This window comes from Giraffa tippelskirchi, chromosome 5, assembly GCF_054371585.1.
Source record: "Giraffa tippelskirchi isolate mGirTip1 chromosome 5, T2T-mGirTip1v1.2.pri, whole genome shotgun sequence".
Classification (NCBI taxonomy): Eukaryota; Metazoa; Chordata; class Mammalia; order Artiodactyla; family Giraffidae; genus Giraffa; species Giraffa tippelskirchi.
The window spans coordinates 33,422,288-33,443,683 of record NC_137279.1 but is presented as its reverse complement, the minus strand read 5'-3'; the positions used below and the strand labels follow the sequence as shown (position 1 = coordinate 33,443,683).

Genomic DNA, 21,396 nt, shown 5'->3' with positions numbered 1-21,396 from the left:
ACCAGTGCAGAGCTGCAGCAGGAAGGCCAGTGAATGTGGCCAGGGCTTCCGGGGAGGCTGGGACCCTGCGGGCGTGGGGGGCAGCCCTGGTCAGCACAGTGTCTGGAAGCAGGTCTGACCATGGTTAGGGCAGATGGCAACAGGCCCGGGTGGAGGGGTCAATGGTGGAGAGGCCTAGGGCTGGGGAGGAACCCAGAGTGCCCAGGTCATGGGGAGAAGGGAGGAAGAGCCTCATGGACTTGTGAGCTGGAGCTTTAGCTCCTAAACCAGAGAAGCAAACACCATCATCATCAGGGCTGACTTGCAGCCTAGGTGGCAGCTTGGACTTAAACACTGTGACAGGGAGCCTTGTCCCCACTGCCCTTATGTCATCATCTGCTTGTGACTGGGAGCTGTCACCCTCACCAATCCCGATGAGGATGGAGCACCAGTGGTCAACTGCCGCCGGGAGGCTGACAGGTGCTGGCGATGGCCTGTTGTGGTGGATGGTGAGGAGGGAGGGCTCCCAGGGTCTCCAGGTGGGCAGGAGAGAAAGGTGATGGAGAGGGTACCCTCGGGTGGGGGCAGGGCACAAACAAGGGAGTCCCCCCATGGTCTGAGCCTGTCTGAGAGAGTGGCGGGAGGCAACTGTATTCACTCCCGCACACCTATGCCCTCTGAGATGCAAATAATAACAGCTGGATTAGAGGAAAAAATGAAAACGACTGGATCTCAACCACATGAGACCACTCATGCCCAAGAGCTGAGGCCCCTGCCACTTTAGTCCCTCATCTTTAATGCTCCTGGGAACAGTAGGGGAGCAGGTGGCTCCATCCTTGTTCTAGAGAAAGGAGAACTACAGCCAGAGGCTGGTGACTCAGAGTCAGGTGTCAGAGTGATAACTAAGGGACTCAGCTCCAGGCTCTGCTCCTGGTGCCAAGGAGACAGCCTGGGTGGGGCGGGGATACTGCACTTGGAGCCACAAAGAACTGAACTCAGCTCAATACACAACAACCAGAAATCAATCACATTTCTACAAGAAGGCAATGCACACCTAGAAATGGGTAAAAAATCAGTATCATTTATGACAGCAACAAAAATATACCCAAACATTAGGAATAAACCCAGCAAAATATGTGATTTATATGCTGAAAACTACAAAAAACTGGTGAAAGAAATCAGAAAAGACCTAAATCATTGGAGACATAGTCCATACTGATGAACTGGACTACAATTGTACATCTACTGACTACATCAGTAGTGTTAAGATGCTAATTCTTTCCAAACAAATCGATAGATTCAATGCAATCTCAATCAAGGTCCCAGCAGGATTTTCATTTTGGAGGAGTCAACAAACTGATTCTAAAATTTCTATGGAAACACAAAGGAAGTGGAATTGTTGAAGCAATTTTGAAAAAGAAGAATGAACTTGGAAGACACACACTACCTAATTTCAAGACTTACTATAAAACCGCAGTAATCAAGACAGCATGGAATTGGCAAAAGTACAGATATCAATAAGTAGAGTCCAGAAATAGAACTATCCATATATGGTCAATTGATTTTCAACAAGAGTGCAGAGGCAATTCAATGGGGAAAGGATAATCATTTCAATAAATGGTACTGGAAAAACTGGATATCCATAAGCAGAAAAAAAAAAGAACTCTGGTCCATACCTCATACTGCATACAAATATTAATGCAAAATAGATCATAGACATAAAACCCCAAACTAGTAAAAGCAAAGAAAATTCTTGTGATCTCAAGTGAGGCAAAGACAGCTTCAATAAGATTTCACAAGCATGATTCATAAAAGAACAAGTTGATAAATATGACTTCATCAAAAATAAAAATGAACATCTGTTCTTTGAAAGACACTGTTAAAAGTAAAATAAGCCACCGACTAGGAGAAAATATTTGCAAATCACATATATGATCAAGGACTTGTAGCTAGAAAGTATAAGGAACTCTCAAAACTCAATAGTTAGAAATAATAAGAAAGCAAACAACCCATGGAAAAATGGGCAATAATAATTTGAACAGACATCCTCCAAGTAGGTATATGTATGGCCAATAAGCACAAGAAAAGATGCTCAACATCATTAATCACTGTTGTTGTTTAGTCGCTAAGTCGTGTCTGACTATTTTGCAGCCTGTAACCCACCATGGACTGTCACCCACCAGGCTCTTCTGTCCATGGGATTTCCCAGGCAAGAATACCAGAGTGGGTTACCTTTTCCTTCTCCGGGTATCTTCCCGAGCCAGGGATAAAGCCAAATCTCCTGCACTGGCAGGCGGATTCTTTACCACTGAGCCACCAGGGAAGCCCCTTCACTGGTCATTACGGAAATACAAATTAAAATCACAATGAAATATTAACTACCAAATATATATTAGAATCCCAGGGACAGGGGAGCCTGGTGGGCTGCCGTCTGTGGGGTCGCACAGAGTTGGACACGACTGAAGCAACTTAGCGGCAGCAGCATATGTTAGAATCACTCAAAAAATGACAATACCAAATGCTGGCAAGGATATGGAGAAACCAGAACTCTGATACACTGCTGATGGACACGTGAAATGGCAATCTTTTTGGGAAACAGTTTGGCTGTTTCTTAGAAAGTTAAACAAATTTACCGGATGACCCAGCAATTTCACTCCTAGAGAAATAAAAACTTATGTTTACACAAAAACCTGTATATGGATGCTTATAGCCCATTTACTTGTAATAGCCCCAAACTAGAAACTGCTCAGATATCCTTCAACAGGCAAATGGATCAATGAACTGCTGTATATCTGTACCACGGAATACCTACCGCTTATAATACAAAGGAATCAACTGTTGATACACACAACCACGTGTATGAGACTCATGATCATTATGCTCAGTGGAAGAAGCCACACTCAGAAGGCTATGTTCCATGTGGTTCCTTCATAAGGGGCTCTGGAAGAGGCAATGTTATGGGGACTTTAAATACATCAGGGGTTGGTATGTGGGGAGAGTTTGAGACTTAGGGACATTTCTTGAGGTGATGAAAAAGTTCTATTTCTTTTTTTTTTTTTATCTCAGATTCTTAATTGCCTTTTTTGTACAAAATCAGGGTTTTGTTGTTTCTGTTTTTAAAAATATATTTTATTTTGGTTATGTCGGGTCTTAGTTGATACGCTTTCGCGTCTCTGGAAGCCCAACTTCTCTGGAGTTGTGGTGTGCTCTGGAGCCTGTGGGCTCAGTAGTTGTAGCTTGCAGGCTTTTGTGGGATCTTAATTCCCTGACCGGGGATCGAACCCATGTCCTCTGCATTGGAAGGCAGATTCTTAACCACTGGACCACCAGGGAAGTCCCAAAGCTCTATGTCTTGATTGTGGTGGTGATGACAAGGCTCCATGCATGTACTAAAGCTCTCAGGACTAAACACGGTGGGGGGTGGTGGTTTATTGTATGTTCTTGAGATATGCAGGAGACCAAGAATTTCCAGGCGAAAATTGACTTGGGGCAGAAGTGTTTTTGAGCAGCAGTTTCCTTATCTGTATAAAGGGGATTATAAAATAACTTAGGGACTGCCAAGGATCAGCTAAAGGTGCACCTATGTGCTCTGAGTAAAGAGTTCCATGAAACATCTAGATACTTGAATGCAGGAAACTGTCCTCAGCACCAGGGAACCAGCTGGACATACCACCCAGCTCCTTCCCATGAGGGAGCCCAGAAGTGACCATCTTGGGAGGAATGGCCACTCCTTCCTGGCACCCCGGGCAGTGTTGAGATGTCTGACCCAGACCCAGCCCAGACAGAGGTTCTTGACTACAGTATATGATACCACCAGGCTGCAGGCTACTCATTCCTAACAGGAGTTTGTGAGGAAGATTTGCTTTTTCTTTATAAACTTGGTGGGCAGGGTGGGGGGGTTGGTTTACAGTCATCCCTCATTCTTTCTTTGGTACTGAGTGTTCACCAGTACCATGGTGATGCCCCTGCCAGGAACTTGTCATAGATGGGTGTCTATGTTAACTATGCTTTCTCATTTTCTGTATTCTTGAGGCTCTGGCATCTGGGACCCTGATGACCTAACATGGGAGGGACTTGCCCCTCCAGGTCTAGCTAATTCTTGTATAGAACAGGAGTGTGCCTTTCATATGCAAACCAACCAGTCCAAGGCCCATCCTGAGAACTACCTCCTCTCTCTGGCTCCAGGAAGCAATACTCCTTTGCTTTAATCATCCCAGGGTCAGCACCAGACAGTTTGGACAGTCCTTCACCCAGAGTCCACTAAAATTACTCAAACTGGGCAATCCTGAGCCTGCTTACCCTGCCTCACTGATTCCTTTTGGTGGAAACCATAATAAAGGCTCTTGTCCACATTTTCCTCCTGCTCCTTCCTTCTGACCAGCTCTGGTGCTTCCCCACATGGCCCTGCACTGCACCCTGATTCTAGGCACCCAGGAGTACAAGCTTCTCTTGTACCCCAGTCATTTCTGTGTCTGCATGACCTACAGTGCCTGATTAAAACAGAACTTGGAAACACATTAAAACAATGTCTAGAGAGTAATCAGCTGACACACGCATTATTATCACTTCCATTTTATACAGAAAGGAACTGAGACCCAGAGAAGAGAAATCATCTGCAGTGTTCCAGGGCTGGTGAGGAGCAGGGTCATTCTCAGAGCCTCAGTCTGTCTGCTTCCCAAAGCTGGTACCTGCTCCTGCTGCTGGCTCCATGGACAGCCATGGTGTGTGTCACACAAGGAGTAACACCCACCATGTGAATGCAGGTGGAATGCCAGGAGGCTGGTGTGGGGCTAGGGGGCCCACCTGCAGAGTCCTCAGAGCTGCACCACAGGTAAGAGGCAGGTAAAGGTGAGTGAGTCCCTAATTCAGGGCTGCAGGCCAGGCAGTAGGTAGGTCTACAAAAGTTATGCAGATGCTAAAACAGTGGATGGTGATCAACAGTGCCTGTGTGCTAAATTAGTTCCCTGGACTTGGAAAGCAAAATCCCTGCCGATGTGGATCCCCTCAACTGACCTCGACTGAACCCATCCTGGCTCCTCCCATGTGACTGAGCATCCTGTCTTTTCCTCCAAGGCTTGAGAGGTCCCCAAGTTTCTCCTACCTGCATCCCCTCTTCCCTTGGTCTCAACCCCTCCCCAGTGCTTAGATTCCATACTTTCCTGTCTAGACCACTGTGAGGGGCTTCTGTCACCTCCTGGAGAACAGGTTTTCCCATCCTGGCTCTGACCTGACCACCACCACACCCCCACACACACACACATGCTAAGTAAAACTGATTACCCACCCACCAGTTGCGCACACATGTCTCACTGGAGCCTCATCCAGGGCAAATTGGCAGAGAAGCTGGGGTGATGCTCAGCCAGAGGCACTCAGGTGGAGCCACACGCCTAACCTTCCTACTCAGCCTGGCACAGGCGGTATCTGGGAACCACTCCTCTCTGCTTTCTCCCCACTCTGGTCGAAGAGCTGGCTGCTTACAAGAGGTGCCAAGGGAACATGTTGGATATGCTGACAGCAACTATCTGGACACCTGAGCCCTCTGGGGCCCAAAGAGGACCAGCAGGGGCTGCAGGAGGGAATGCAGGCAGAGATCAGAAGCAAAGGAAGTGATCCCAAAGGGATAGGCTGAAAAGGATGGAGCCAGGAGCCACAGGCCAGGGGAGAAGAGGCTTGGGGTTGGGAGAGCTTCTTCTTCAGGAGACTGAAGGACCATCTCATACTAGAGTAGGTGCCAGGGAAGCCCCAAGGGGCCAAAGTGTGCAACACGGGCTGAGCAGCTGCATAGAGTCCCCGACCCTCCCACCCTTCATTTGGCCCGCCCCCACCTCCTTTCACTCATGGAGCACCCGTCCAGTGCTGTGAAGCTCTGGGCCTGGCACTGGCCCCACCCTGGCCACACATGCAGGCCTAAGCAGAGAGAAAAGCCCGGGTCCAGAGCACACTGCCCGACCAAGAAAGAGTGGGTATAGGAGTCCAAGGCCCTCCAGCCCTGCTTTGGGAATCTGGCTCAGCCAAGGGCCTGGCCTCTCTTGGCAGGAAAGGGGAACTGCCAACTGGAAGCAACAAACGCTCCACTGAACTCCCAGCTGCGACCGGAAAAATGTCCCCAGCAGGTGCATCCTCAGCGGGAGCCAGGTGCTGTCCCCAGGCCACGGAGGCCAGAGAGGCAGGTTGGTGGCCAAGCACCCTGGAATGGGAAGTCCAAGGCCAGGATGTGCACCAGGGCCCCAGGACAGTGCCTCCAACTAAGGCTGGGACACTTCCTCTTCCAGCTTCCCAGGACCATCCCTCCCAGGATGTTCCCTCCAAGAAGAGAGAGGGTGCTTTTGCTTGTTTTTCAATTCTTTATGTTTTGACCACATCGCACAGCATACGAGATTTTAGTTCCCCGACCAGGGATCGAACCTGTGCCCCTTGCAGTGGAAGGGCAGCGTCTTAACCACTGGACCACCAGGGAAGTCCTGAGTGAGGATGTTAAAACCTTCTCACCTGGTGACAGGGATGCTGAATTTTGTGACATGAGAGTTCTGTTCACCTTCACCGTGACAATGATGACCACAGAGCAATGTGACACCTCACACCTGCTAGAGCTAAACCTCTCCTGTGTGTCATCCCACTGAACTGTCACAAAGACCTTATGGGGAAGGGACTGTGCCCCTGTTTCCCAGATGAAAAACCTGCTCTTTCCAGTGGCAACCTGCCCCCGACTAGTGGTGGGGCTGGGAGCTTAACCCTCCAAGGTCCCACGTCACAAACAAAGACAGACATGTGTCCCCCAGGATGGAGGAGGCAGCCCTGGGAGAGGAGACCATGAGGATTCTGAGGGCCGCCTTCATAAACGGTTCCAACAACAGAAAAGGGTTTTCCAGGCATTATCTGCCAAAAAGCCAAGTGAGGAGGAGGGAGGAGAAACAATAAAAGCAAAGATCAATTGTGCTGAAGACAAGGTGGCAGGAAGACGGATCTCACTGGAAATTCCTTCTGACTGGACTCTGCCAGGATCAGGGTATTTTTCATCCCAAGATTAAGCAAAATTCTTTTCCGTCATAACCTCCTACCCATCTGTGTCCAATCTCCCACTCTCATTTCTAGAACATGCACATTAAAAAATCTATTTTGCAGCTTTCTGTGTGTGTGCCTTGGGTGAAGGACGCTGCTTCCTAGCTTGAAGATGAGCAGAGAAGCGCGGGAGGCCTTGGGAAGTCGGAGAGCAGTCCCCCAAACCCCAGGCTGGGAGAATGCAACAGTGACAGGGTTCGGGGTGCTGGGACCCAGCCTGCTGGCAGGCGGTGCTGCAGTCATGGAGCCCAGAGACAGGGCCTGGCTTGGGCAGAACCAGACCAGCTGGGAGAGGAGAAGTCAGGATTCTTCATAAGGATTGGACTTGGAACGTGAGGGTGGGGAGAAATGGGGAGGATGATGTTTCCTGGTTCAGGACTGTGAGGATGGTGATGTTGCTGTCACTATGTGAGAAAAAGAAATCAGTCCTGGTGGTGTTGATGGCCAAGGGCTGAGGGATGGGAGTTAAGAGGCTCTGGTCTGAGAGTGTTCAGTGTGGGGGGTGGGTGTTTGGGGTCACGAGAGCGGGTGAGATTCCCCAGGGTCACAACATAGAGACCTGGGGAAGGAAGCGAGGAGGACAAGGGAGGGTCCCCAGGGACCTGGACATTCAGGAGATGTCAGCAAAGGAGTGTGTGTGTGTGTGTGTGTGTGTGTGTTTGTGTGCACGCACGCGTTCAGTTGTGTCCGACTCTTTGCAACCCCATGGACTACGGCCCGCCAGGCTCTCCTGTCCATGGGATTTTCCTGGCAAGAATGCTGTAGTGGGTTGCCATTTCTTTCTCCAGCGGATCTTCCCAACCCAGGGATCAAACTTGTGTCTCCTGAGTCTCCTGCATTGGCAAGAGGATTCTTTTACCACTAGAGCCATTTGGGAGGCCACACACCAGCAAAAGGAGACTGGGAACCAAAAGGGTGCAAGATAATGTTGCAGTGAAAAAGAAAAAAGAGAAATGAATTTTTCTTTCTTTTCTTTTCCTTTCCTGAGAACAAAAAAGATAAAGAGAACAGTGAATGGGCCTGATCGCTACTAGTTTTTACTTCAACTGTTCCTAATCTGGGGGTTCCCAGGTGGCTCAGCGGTAAAGAAACCGCCTGTCAATGCAGGAGATGCAGGTTGGATCACTGGGTTGGGAAGATCCCCTGAAGGAGGAAATGGAAACTCATCCCAGTATTCTTGTCTTGGAAATCCATGGACAGAGGAGCTGGTCTCAAAGAGTCAGACACAACTGAGCAGAAGTGTATACATGTTCCTAATCTCTAGTCTGTAAATTGTTTACTTTCCTCACAGTAAAGAGGGAGGTGTGGTGTGATGCCAGGGGTGCCTGGAGTTGTATGCACCCCTTGGGCACATGGAAAGATGCTCAAAGTGCACAGGATGGTACAGAACCACCAGCTGAGCCTTGGGTTTCCAATCAGACTGTCAGAAGCACTTGGAGTTGGGAGGCAGGACGTGGATGGAGTGGCTGGCAGAGTGGAGCCTGAGCTGAGCTTTGGGGGGGAGTAGAAGGGGTAGAGAGGGCACCCCAAAGTTGCCTTGAGAGCGCCAACCCCACAGGAGGAGTGAGTATGGCATCAGCTCAGCAGATGTTCAGGTCATCGCCCGGCCAAGCACCTGGCAGGGATCTCCCAGGGGCTGGTGTAGCCTCACTTGCCCATATCCCTGGGGTCTGCTGCATCTCCTTCTGTGGCAGCTTCTCGCACTGCCCGTATGCGGGTGCATAGTGGCCCCTCAGGACCCTTCCCAGCCTGCCTGGTTCTCATCACTTCAAGTACTGGCATGTGAGCAGGAAATTTAAACATCCCAGACATCCCCACAGAGATGCTATTCAAACAGCAAGGCTGAAATAAACATATTCAAGTTGAAATGTAAAACGCCTAGAGCAAACGTCCATGCAGCTTTATTTGTTCTGGAAATATTGCTTGCTGCTGTCCAGCTAAAATCAAGTGTCTTGTTAATAGCACACAGACAACAGGGACCAGGGAACAATAAGGCAGGGATGGAGGGCAAGGTCTCATAGTCAGGGAGTCATTTGCACCGTATGAAGCTGGGAGGCCCTGATACCCATGAGGTGCAGCCAGGGCTCACAGCTTGGAGTCCTGGGTCCATCCCCAGCCAGACCCACGAACCATCCCCAGACAGAAGCACCAACTGGTGGGGGCAGGGACAGGCAGAGTGCCCCTGTGGCTTGGGAAGTGATCAGTTGTATTTCTAAAGATCTCAGCACCACCTGCTCCGCTCACCCCTTCTGGATGCAGCATTAGGAGCCACAGGACAGATTCAGGACTCCAATGAGGGTATAGAGACAGCTGGAGGCTGACAGGGCCAGCATTCCCCAGCTCCCATCCCAGGGTTGTGGTATGTGCTTGTGGGTGTGCTCAGCACCGGCCACTTCTCCTTGGACCAAGCATTCTCCATAAATGAGGGAGCTGGGCTGACAGGTGCCCTGGGGGCCGCCCCATCCTGAGAGCCAGAATGCCACACACTTAGGGCCTGGGAGAAGAGGGCAGGAGGAGAGGGGGACAATAGAGGACGAGATGGTTGGATGGCATCACCAACTCAATGGACATGAGTTTGAGCAAGCTCCGGGAGATGATGAAGAACAGGGAAGCCTGGAGTGCTGTAGTCCACGGGGCAGCAAAGAGTCAGACATGACTGAGCGACTGAACAACAACAACGGGGCCTAGTGGAGGCGGGGCGGGGGGGTGGGGGTGGGACATCCCATCAGGCCCAGAGTCAGAGATAAAGGCAACTTCTAAGGGAGGAGAGGCAGGCAGTGGTGCTGGGGAGTGAGAACCCCACAGGGGAGGAGCCCTGTTGGAAAAGGTTGTTTGACCTCAGATTGCTAGTCTTCAGAAAGGCTTTGAGAAGGGGGGCATCTCCCACAGGAGAGTAGGGGGCCCTAGACCTCCTTGGAGGCCTGGGGCAGGGGACAGAAGCTGCGCTAAAGGAGTCTGAAGTCCGGGGAGGAAAGGCAGGTGTGTGCCTGCTGGGGGCAGCTGGGAACTAGAGGGAAAGCAGTTCAGGGTCCCTGCCACACGCCCAAAGCCACACACTGTACCCCTCCTGATCACACACCCGCTCACATACCACAGTGATGGATGGGGCTTTATGGTCTGTGATTTAGCACACATAGACTCGACTATCTCCATCCTAATTAAATTAACAAAAAAATCAGGAGTGACAAAATGGCAAAGATGTACTGATTTATCTAATGTGTGCCCTTGCTGCTTAAATGGGCACAAAACTTTGAATGAATTAAAGGGAAATTTCAGGCAGTTGAACTTCTTGTTGGCTAAAAAATTAGCACTGGATCAGAAAAGGCTCTCCACAGCCCATGCATTCAGTTGTGTGGATCATTGCACTGTGTAAGGGCCTGCATCACAGTGAAGAAGAACCAGACCTGGACACTCAAGACTTGCACCAGCTGAGGACCTCCACCATAAAGGACACTGGGCACTTTCTCTCCATGAGAAGCAATGCACGGTGCTGCAAGTGAGTTTATAGACCCCTGAATGAGTCCATTCCCGCCTTTCGGTATATTGTCCCTTGTGACCATATGTCCTGCATAGAAATCTTCCCATGGAAGTTTCCAGAAAAGGAGGCCACAGCTTTCCCATGCCTCTTGCCTCTTTCCAGGCCCCATGTGGGAAGTGGGGGAGCAGATGAGACTAGCCCTGAATACCAGATCCCTTTTGCTAATGTACTGATTTTACTTTGCTTTGTGAACATCGTTGCATGTGTTCACTCCCTGCTATACTGGGGGAATTCCCAAAGAAAGGCAATGCCAAAGAATGCTCAAACTACTGCACAATTGCACTCATTTCACACGCTAGTAAAGTAATGCTCAAAATTCGCTAAGCCAGGCTTCAGCAATACGTGAACCATGAACTTCCAGATGTTCAAGCTGGTTTTAGAAAAGGCAGAGGAACCAGAGATCAAATTGCCCACATCTGCTGGATCATTGAAAAAGCAAAAGAGTACCAGAAAAACATCTATTTCTGCTTTATTGACTATGCCAAAGCCTTTGACTGTGTGGATCACTATAAACTGTGGAAAATTCTTAAAGAGATGCGAATACCAGACCACCTGACCTGTCTCTTGAGAAACCTGTATGCAGGTCAGGAAGCAACAGTTAGAATTGGACATGGAACAACAGACTGGTTCCAAATAGGGAAAGGAGTACATCAAGGCTGTGTATTGTCACCCTGCTTATTTAACTTATATGCAGAGTACATCATGAGACACACTGGGCTGGAGAAAGCACAAGCTGGAATCAAGATTGCCGGGAGAAATATCAATAACCTCAGATATGCAGACGACACCACCCTTATGGCAGAAAGTGAAGAGGAACTAAAAAGCCTCTTGATGAAAGTGAAAGAGGAGAGTGAAAAAGTTGGCTTAAAGCTCAACATTCAGAAAACTGTAAGATCATGGCATCTGGTCTCATCACTTCATGGGAAATAGATGGGGAAACAGTGGAAACAGTGTTAGACTTTATTTTTTTGGGCTCCAAAATCACTGCTGATGGTGATTGCAGCCATGAAATTAAAAGACGCTTACTCCTTGGAAGGAAAGTTACGACCAACCTAGATAGTATATTGAAAAGCAGAGACATTACTTTGCCAACAAAGGTCCGTCTAGTCAAGGCTATGGTTTTTCCAGTAGTCATGTATGGATGTGAGAGTTGGATGGTGAAGAAAGCTGAGCTCCAAAAATTGATGCTTTTGAACTGTGGTGTTGGAGAAGACTCTTGAGAGTCCCTTGGACTGCAAGGAGATCCAATCAGTCCATCCTACAGGAGATCAGTCCTGGGTGTTCATTGGAAGGACTGATGTTGAAGCTGAAACTCCAATACTTTGGCCACCTCATGTGAAGATTTGACTCATTGGAAAAGACCCTAATGCTGGGAAGGATTGGGGGCAGGAGAAGAAGGGGACGACAGAGGATGAGATGGCTGGATGGCATCACTGACTCAATGGACATGAGTTTGGGTAAACTCCGGGAGTTGGTGATGGACAGGGAGGCCTGGCGTGCTGCGATTCATGGGGTCGCAAAGAGTCGGACATGACTGAGCGACTGAACTGAACTGATACTGGTGGGTTAGAGGCAGAGATTCTCTCTGTTCCCCTCTGCACACCCAGCACCCATGGTAGTGGTTGGCACACTGTGGAAACTCAATAATCTCCAACCATCAACATCACCATCTTCCTCCTCTTCCTCAATGTCACCATCACACTCATCATCATCCTCATCACCTGGATAATTCTCACCATCCTTTCAGCACTTGCTTACACCTGGACCAACACAGTCTGCACAACGTAGACTGTCTTATGTGTTTTTCCTAACAGCCCTATGAAGTACCAGTATTTACTTAGGTTTATGATAAAGGCATAATATTCAGAAGGCAGATCCTAATTTACCCAAAGTAAACAACTACCTTGCATCTAGGTCTGTATGGCAGAGACAGCCATCTGCACCCCTTTACCCATTCTCTTTTTCCTTGAGTACTGGAACCCCCAAGTTTAGTTGGGCATATGGCAACCTAGAATGAAAACTATCTTTCCCCACCTCTTCTGTAGTTAGATCTAGTTGTAATTGAGTTGTGGTCAATGGGAGATAAAGAAAAACTATTGTCCTTCCTTTCTTGCTGTTGGAATGTAGTCACTATGGCTTGAGCTCAAGCAGCCATCTTGTGCCATGGTTAAAAGCCATGTATTAGGATGATGATGCTGGGTTATGAGAACCTGAGTCTCTGATCAGCCACCAGCTGCCATGCTGTCTCTGGGTTCCTTAGCCAAGCTTTTTCAAGGCAGGGAAATCAAACTATCCTACTTAAGCCACTGCTGTTTTGAGGTTTTGGTTACTTGCAGCTGAACTTCTCTTAACTAATATGGTCTGTTTGACTCCAGAGCAACGTTTTCTTAACCATGATTTTCAGAAAGTAGCATATCTTCATCACTCTTCCAGGACCTCAGGACAATAGGACAAAGCCCTTGGCACAGTGTCAGGCTCAGAGTGAATGTTCAATAAAAGCTAACTAGCCACTGTTCTCATTACTCTAGCGGCTGCTGCTGCAATCTGCAGACATGCACCCCTCCCTGCCCAACACCTGCATCAAGAAGGGGGGCAGGAAAGACAGTCTTCATTAAGCCCAAAGTGCTCCCTCCCCACCCAACATTAGAATGAAGGTCTCTTATTTCAGCTCCAAAAAGAGTCCTCAAACTCTTTGTGCCAATTGTGTATTTATGCCAAAGTCTTACTTAGGTATGATGGAATTAGGCTATAAAGAGGGAAATTTTTTTCCAGCTCAGCAACCCCAGTGGATGTGTGGCCAGGAGTGGTGAAATTCAACCTCACTGGGAAATATTTTAAGGACTCCCAAGGAGAGGGACGTGCCAGGCAGATGGACAGTCACCTTCTGGGCTTTCAGGAAAACTAACCCATTGGTCTCTCGAGAAACCCTTTTGCGAAAGCCAGATTTGCATATAAATAATAGACATGTCAGAACATATGATGTCTGGATTTGGGTATTTATCCTAAAACGAGTTGAATGTACAATCTGTAATAATTTCCTCCAACTCTAGAGAAGCTTCTGCAGACTCAGTCCTCAGCACCAGCGTCGGGCAATTAATTAAATCGCCTTTTTCTTCCCCGAAGTGGTGAATGCTGATTAAGAATCATCCTTTCCATCCTGCTCACTCTGGTGGCCCTTTTTCAGCCTGGCTGCAGCCTCATCAAGTCTGCTAGAGAACACAAGACAGACAGACGCAGACAGGCTTTCGTGGCTCCCGGCTGGTGTACAGCTTGAACAGTGAGAATACAGGAAATGTTTTCCTGGAAGGAGCAGGGAGGAGAGGCAAGCAGGAAAACTGAAAGACAAAGTAAGGAATCAGAAAATCCTGCACATTCGTTTGGACAGCCACTGCCTCTGCCTTTTCTTCTAGGGAATTCTACTGGTTGAGAGGTTCAGAGGTGGTCCAGAATTCCCCGCTGAGAACCCAGCAGGAAGAAAACCCATAGAGAGAGAAAGTGCTTGTTTTACACTTTCCTGGACACCAACACTAGCAGACTTTTCTGCTACCAGCTCGAAATATAAGACACTGGTGTTTGTTCCTGGCTCCCAGAATTTCAATTACATCATTGAGGAAGAAGCTTCCCAAAGGAAATGAATCTCTGCAGATAATAATCCCTCACAATGGACTTCAAATTGTAATAAAAATATAACTTGAATGTTAAAGGTGAATTTAAATTAAGAATCATATCCCAACGACAATAAAAAAAAACCAAACTTATTTCACTGCCAACAGAAAGTCTCCTGCGACATCTCTTTGAAAACCAACTATTTCCGAAAACCAAGTTAGAAAAACACATGTGCTCTAGGGTATAAAGAAAGCGGCATTGTGTATAAAATGCAACACGGAGAGGTAGATCTTAGTATATTGACATTATAAAAACCAGGTAGCAATGGGAAATAGTATTTTTACAAAGGTGGCAAACATAAATGCCAAACCTGCAGGCAAATTTATAGACCCTGTCATGCACTATGGCATTTCACCACCAGGGTGCTAAAAAGAGCCTGGCAAGGAAGTTGCCCATGATGCCCCTCTTATCCCCCAAGACGCACAAACAGCTGTCAGAGCACCTCTGCGGGTCGGGCGCCAGTGCTGCCTGAGCACTCAGGGTGCTGGCAGGGAGCTCGTGAGAGACAGGAGGTCAGGAAAAGCGGGAATAGAGTTCTGCCAGGGAGCCAAGTCTGGCCCTGGGGCTCCTTCTCTGAAAAACTACAGAGCCACAAGCCTTCCCACCAGTTCAGTGCTGATTTGGGCTCTGTTTTTGTCTTTTTTTTAAATTGAGTTCAAATTCACATACCATAAAATTCTTTTTTTTTTTTTTGGCTGCAACCCACAACATGTGGGATCTTAGTTCCCAGACCAGGGATCGAACCCATACCCCCTGCTGTGGAAGTGTGATGTCATGACCACTGGACCACCTGGGAAGTCCAAATTTAACTATTTTGAAGCATACAATTCAGTGACATTGAGCACACTGGCACCCACTCCAGTATTCTTGCCTAGAGAACCCCATGGACAGAGGAGCCTGGTGGGCTACAGGCCATAGGTTAGCAAAGAGTTGGACATAACTGAAGCAACACACACACACACACACACACACACACACACACACATACACACACACACAAGCACACTGGCAATATTGCAAAACCACCAGCATTTCCTAGTTTCAAAACAATTTCATCACCCTTTAAACAAACCCCATACCTGTCTATCACGTGCTCCCTATACTCCTCCTCCAGCCCCCGGCCACCACCCATCTGCCTCTGTCTGTGTGAATTTACCTAGCCTGGATACTTCACAGAGATAGAATCATGTAATATGTGACCTTCTGTGTCTGGCTTCCTTAATAGGCATCCCACGTTTGATGTCATCCATGCTGTAGCATGCGTTGGTCCCCTTTGATGAGTGAATGACGTTCCATTATATGGAGAGATCACATTTATTTATCCAGTCTTCAGTTAAGGGACATTTGGTTGCTGCCACCTTTTAGCTCTTTCAACTAGTTAATGTAGCTTTGTTCTCTCTCCAAATCAAGCTCTCTCTGGCAGAGCAAAGGGGGCCATTCCCACACAAGCCCACCAAGCTGCGCTTGCTGAATGAATAAATAAACAGAGGGTGCTAAAGGGAACAGATTGAACGCCTCTGCAGCATTTATTCCACCCCATGCCCTGCTGTGTAACAATCATAACAGCTGTGGAATTTCCTCTAACACCACCTTCCAGGATAGACTCAGATGTGGTTAAGCCAGTGGTTGGCAAACTTTTCCTGTTAAAGCTCAGCTAGTACATATTTTGAGCTTTGTAGGCAATACAGTCTCTGTTTACCTTCTCAATTCTGCAGTCATACACAATACGTAAACGGATAGCCAAGGCCATGTTTCAATAAAACTTTATTTACAAAAACAGAGGCAGGCTGGATTTGGTACATGGGCCATGGGCCATGGTTTGTCAACACTTAGGAGATCAAACCAGTCAATTCTAAAGGAAATCAATCCTGAATACTCATGGGCAGGACTGTGGCTGAAGTTAAAGCTCCAGTACTTTGGTACCTGATGCAAAGAGTTAACTCATTGGAAAAGATCCTGATGCTGGAAAGATTGAAGGCAAACATAGAAGGGGACAGCAAAGGATAAAATGCTTAGATAGAATCATAGATTCAATGGACATGAATTTGAGTAAACTCTGGAAGATAGTGGAGGACAGGAAATCCTGGAATGCTGTGGTCCATGGGATGGCAAAGAGTCAGACATGACTTAGCGACTGAACAACAGTAAAGTCGAAGTTAATTGCACCCTTTCAGCCACAGTGATTGGTTCCAAGTGGTCAGGTGACCTAAACTGATCCAATCAGAATGAAGCTCAGGACTTTTTGCTCGATGGTTTGCTCTTCTTTTGGACAGTGAAGTATGTGCCTCACAAGCCTACTGCCATCTTACTATACAAGAGAAGCCGGCCAGGGATATAGAAAACCCAGGGAGGAAGGAAGCATTGAAAGGATCAAGAGAACATGACCAGAGTCTTGATCAAGCCATGTCTGAACTCCATTTCTTATCTGGACTTTCACTGTCTAATGTATGTATTGCCTTTACACATTTATTATTTTTGTTTCTCTTCCCATTAAGAGGATTTTGTTAAATGCTATATTCCCAAATGTTTAGCACTTAGATACACATTTATTACTCATTTCTCTCCCCATTACAAGGATTTTGTTAACTGCTCTATTCCCAGTGCTTAGCCCTTTTTATCATTCTGACCATTTGTGCGTGCCCAGTCATGTCCGATTCATTACAACCCCATGGTTGTAGCCTGCCAGGCTCCTCTGTCCATGGGGTTTTCCTGGCAAGAAGACTGGAGTGGGTTGCCATTTCCTTCTCCAGGGAATCTTCCCCACCCAGGGATTGAACCCACATCTCTTGTGTCTCTTGCATTGACAGGCAGATTCTTTACCACTGTACCATCTGGGAAGCCCCCAGCACTTTTTAAGTGCTTAGCAAAAAATTTCCAAATGAATGAATGCTTGGAGACTTTTGGATCTCTCCCAGAGTAGAGGATGAAGAGAGCAGGGACGGAGCCAGGACAGCTCACACTCCACTGTGAACCCACCAGGCAGGTGGCTCTCCATGTGCTGGGACTCGGGTTGGGGCTTGCTGGGGGTGCCACGCTGCCACAGCAGAGCCCTCTTCGGAATGCACGTGCAGCAGGGGCTAAGTCTGTGATTTCATTCACAAGAGCCTTTAGACTCAAGATAAAGCAGCACCAGGGAGCAGCACATGAGAGGTGGTTTCATTCACGTGGGCAGGAGGTAATCAATGATAGGCAGACACTGGCTTCTGACTCCAGAGCAAAAACAGTACCACGTCTGAACAGCAGAGGGTGCCTACAGTCAGATGGACCTGGGGCCAAATCCTAGCTCCACGAGGTGGCAGTATTTTCCTCCTTTGGCCTGGAGTATTAAGTGGGTCTGCTCATCTTGAGCTCTTAGCAGGGCAGTACCATTACGGGCAGAGGTGGTGGGCGGAACAAACCAGAGTTTCCATCAGCACCTGGCAGCCCCATGAGCTCACTGGCTCAGATGGATCAGGTTGCCCACCATGGTGCTGCCTGCCACTCTCTGTGGGGCACCCCCATGCCTCCTCTTTGCAGACTAGTTCCAGGTACTGGGCCATGTTTACCAAGTCGACTTCACAGCCCGCCGGGTGCTCAGGTGTGGTAGCAGCACGCACCCCCTCCTTAGCCCCGGGACCAGCTAGCTTTATGCTTGCAGTTGAGGATGGAATCCAAGGCAGGGCTTTCACTTAGCTAAAGAGCAGGCAGGCAGCTGTCAACGCCGGACAAGCACACAGGCCTGGCCAGAGCTGAGGTCCCTTGCTGTCCAGGGACACCCAGACCCAGCTGGGTGATGGAAGCAGCAAAAATAAATAAATTCATAATCAAATAAATAAATAAAGAGCTGTGTTCTTGCTATTTGTACTTCTGCAGTCTGAGACATTTCTGCAACGAGGTGGCCGAGGTGCTGTGAATAAACAAGGCCCAAGGGAGCCCTTGGGTGACCCTTGATATATTTATTCGGCCTCCCCATTAGCGATTTAAAAGCCAAGAACCCATGGGCCTTTGGTCCAAGGCACACAAGTTGGGGAGGAGCCCCTAGTAGGTAGGAGGAGCCCCTAGTAGGGGGAGTCCCTAGAACTTCCCACAGGAAAGAACCACTTAGGACAGCCAATGGTGGTCCCTTCCCTTAGCCCCCCCAACTCCATCCTCCCAGGGCCCTCTCCCTCAACTCCATCTCTGCTAACATTGGGGGGCTTGGAGGAAGATGGTCCTAGCAAGATAGCTGCCTTAAGGACTTCCCTGGTGGCCCAGTGGTTAAGAACCCATCTTCCAATGTGCAGGGGATGTAGGTTAAATCCCTGGTCAGGGAACTAAGATACCACATGCTTTGAAGCAACTAAACCCATGTACCACAATTACTGAGCCTGGGCATCATGACTAGAGAGTCCATTCACCCCAAAAACAACAAAAAAATGACCATGCACGCCACAATGAACACCTGAAGCAGATAAACAAACAAACAATAAATATTTTTTTTAAAGAGATATGTACTTCATCAGTGGAAAGACCATAAGGGTGGGAACTATCTGATCCTCAAATTCACAAACAAACCTGAGTCTCACATCTCTTGGCTGGAACTGGGGTCCCCATATTTATTTATCACCGTCCTACAGTGTGGGTAACCATGGGGACGTGGGTTCCCCACCCAGAGGGGCTGTGAGCTGGGGCCAGGCCTCTGTGGAGGAAAGGTCCCACCACTGCTGCTCGGAGAAGGGAGATGCGTCAGGACAGCTGAGCTCCTCGGCAGACTTGCCCCTCCTCACTGAGTGCAGCCCCCACAGCTGGGTTCTTCCCTTGCCTGCCAACATACTTATTACCTGCATCCACCTCAGACCCCCAGGGGCAACCAGGGAGTGCCTGAGGCCAGGTTGTCATAGTAACAGTTACTCTTTGAAGGATTCTGCTTCCAGAGATCCTGGGTGAAGTGGCCCAGTGCCTTCTCAGGGTCAGGGGCATGGTCAATGGAGGGTGGAGGGCAGTGGAGTGGCCCAGGACTGGGTCAAGTGACCCCTTGCCAGCTGGCTGGAGGCTGAGGACAATGGCCCTGCTTGCAAGGGAGTACTCTCTGACTGCCCCAAAATGCCCCTTCTCACAGAAGGTCATCTCGGCTCTCTCAGTGCCCCCAATGGAAATGACCCAGGCCACAAACTCTGCCTCCAGAATCTTCCAGTAGCTTCTAGAAACACACAGCTATACCAAGCAGCCCCTCCCTGCATACTTACAAAAACATGAGAATGCATGGGGGTTGGAGGAAGGAAATCACATTGCATCTCTGGTCCACCCAGCTGGGCTGGCAGCTACCTGCCAGTTATTTAGCATCAATGGGGGGCAGTGGGTGGGCCCAGAGAGCACCCTTCTCCTCCTAGGGCCTCCATCACCTTGGCATCTAATGATTATGCAGATCCTTCACTCAGAGTCCCACACGTTCCTTCCGCTGCCACTCGGCTCATTGTAAACAAGCCTCCTTCTTTAAAAAAAAACTTTTTATTTCATATTGGAGTATAGCCAATTAACAATGCTGTAATAGTATCAGGTGGACAGTGAAGGGACTCAGTCATACATATATATAAGTCCATTCTCCCCCAAACTCCTCTCCTATCCAGGCTGCCACACAACGTTGACCAGAGTTCTCTGTGCTATACAATAGGTTCTTGTTGGTTATCCATTTTAAATATAGCCATGTGTACATGTCCATCCCAAACTCTATAACTATCCCTTCATCTCATCCTTCCCCCTGGCAACCATAAGTTTCTTCTATAAGTCTGTGAGTCTGTTTCTGTTTTTTGTAAGTTCATTTGTATCATTTCTTTTTAGAATCCACATACAAGGGATGTCATACAATATTTCTCCTTCTCTGTCTGACTTCACTCAGTATGACACTCTCTAGGTTCGTCCATGTTGAAGGAGCCTCCCTGTTAACCTGGAGCCACTCCACCAAAACTTGCAGAGCCTCTATTCCAGGGAATGCCCAAAGACTTCTTGAACCTTCCCCCTCTGACCAGGTGAGGCTGAGACCATCACTTCTGTGCTCAGGAGAACAAGTCAGCAGCCCCCTCCACTTCCCTCTATACCTGCAGGATTTGCCGGCTCCTTTCCTGTTTGCCCCGGGAATGCAACAATTCCCTTTTATGTGGAATGTGAAAGTTCTTCCATTTCCAGTTTGAGGCTGTTACTCTGATTTCCCCTCTCTCAGCAGTCTGTGAATTTTCTAATATGGAGAAAACACGGTGCTGGTACATAGACACACACACACACACACACACTCTCTCACAACTTGGCCCAGCCCCAAGCAGTGGTATTGAATGAAGGCTCTGTTAGAATTGCATCTCCACGTGGGAGCGAGCAGTTTGGACAAGGTGCACCCTTGCCGTCTGCACTGAGATGGGCGGTTTTCCATCAGGGACCCGGCTGCTTCCTGAGCAATTTGTCAATGCCACATGCTAACCTGAGGCTATAGTTGCCAGTGCCAGCTGGGAGGCCATCTCCCTCGCAGGGGCCACCAGTCAGGACTCCTTCCGGTTTTCTGGACTTTGCCAAGCTCAGAGCAGTCAGTCCTCCCTGTTCATCCTGTCTGTGGGAGCATTCTTTATCACCCCCAGGAAACTGAGGATGTCCAATGGTGAGGGAGGAATAAGTCATTGCTCTCGGCTAAATGGAGGAATGCAGATCTGCTGGGCATGGCTCCTTTGTCAACAGTGCAAATAATGAAGATTCCATGCACTGAGGACAATGAAATGAGCCCCTGTACTATTGATGGGGTATTTGTACAACTCTGTGAGTTATGTTTCAAAACCAGGCTCTATTAAAGATGCAGAACCCTTTTCAGAAGCAAAAAGACTAATATTGCTCTCCAAATAATTTATAAGTTTCCCCACAAGGCAGAAAAGCAAAGTTGTCTGGAAGCAGGCGATCGTTGTTTGGGGTTTCCTGCCGTCTCTGGGCTCCTCGCTCGGCTCCGCTGGGCTCTGAGGGAGTCTGGCTGTAACACTCCCCACCCGTGGTGCCGGAGGAGGGGTGGACGGAGGCCGAGAGCTCCCACCTGCTGCCCGTGCACAGCATCCATGCCTGGGCCTCACTTCGTCTGACTCACGGGTCCAGGGAATGGGGAGGACTGAATCCACCGCCTGGCACATCCTGCTTGTCTCCTTGCACCTGAGCTTTGCCGGTGGTCC

General features: G+C 48.6%; 1 protein-coding gene across 3 annotated transcripts in view; it reads right to left on the bottom strand.

Annotated features, from left to right (window-relative positions):
* The window catches only part of CAMTA1 (calmodulin binding transcription activator 1), a 975,729-nt gene that overhangs the window by 344,038 nt on the left and 610,295 nt on the right, over window positions 1-21,396 (bottom strand). The gene's annotated exons all lie outside the window — the stretch shown is intronic.